The sequence below is a fragment of the Penaeus monodon genome, chromosome 27 (assembly GCF_015228065.2).
Source record: "Penaeus monodon isolate SGIC_2016 chromosome 27, NSTDA_Pmon_1, whole genome shotgun sequence".
NCBI lineage: Eukaryota > Metazoa > Arthropoda > Malacostraca > Decapoda > Penaeidae > Penaeus > Penaeus monodon.
Genome location: NC_051412.1, coordinates 20,418,121 through 20,418,970, shown reverse-complemented (window position 1 = coordinate 20,418,970; position 850 = coordinate 20,418,121). Strand labels below are relative to the sequence as shown.

General features: G+C 37.9%; 1 protein-coding gene across 1 annotated transcript in view; it reads left to right on the top strand.

The window, feature by feature from the left end:
- LOC119590669 (phosphoglycerate mutase 2-like) overlaps positions 1-850 on the top strand; it is a gene marked incomplete at its 5' end in the record, with an annotated part of 7,770 nt that overhangs the window by 982 nt on the left and 5,938 nt on the right.

Sequence of the window (850 nt, the reverse complement as noted above, 5' to 3'; positions counted from 1 at the left end):
GAAGATAATGAAAATATAGCTGGTGTTTATTGATTGGCAAGCAGCTGATGGGTGGATGGAGGGGGGGGTGAGGGAGTGGCAGTCATGGATTAGTAATGAAACATTTGAAGAATTCCTCACAAGAAATTCTCTTTGAAAGTAGTTTACTGGAAAAAGTCCTTGTCAGCATTTCTCGAAAATTCTAGAGTAAATGGAATTTTGTTTTCTCGTTCTATTTTATCTTGCCAAAATTTTTGGGGGATGTGTGGGGAAATGGATCCTTTGGGGGGGAGGTACCCAAGCTCAATACTAGTCAATAATCTGTGGGGATCTCAAGGGGAACTGGAGCTTTAGGGTGGGGGATATGGCCAAAATTCCACAAAACAGGCATTGCAAAAAGTGAGCCAAGAATGCTATTTTAGATGTTAGAGCAATTGCAAGAAAGGAAGACCCAGATTCTAGGTTTGGTTGTGGGAGATTCAGTTGCCATTGCACAAATGGGCATACAAATGAATTAACCTTATCTTAAAAGTACAGAAACATTGTCATATAAACCAAAGACCTACATTTGCCCCAGCACCCACCATCCCTGTTATGGTATGCTTCTAGCAGGGAGCTCCACCCATCCACCCTTCCTTATTTTACTTTGTTTTTTGGTCTACAAATAGTTCTTCCATTTAAGTAGCATTTTCTATTTGTTAACTTAAGTTGTATTTCTCCTAGATTAATCCTTTTCCTTTTTTTAAAGACAGTTTTAGATTGAAAGTTATTTTTGTTATTATCTGCATCTAGTTTATCGTTTCAGTATCAGTGAAAGAAAATGTGTTTACCTCCTTTAGACCATAACTTCCATTTTTCACTGATGGTAATT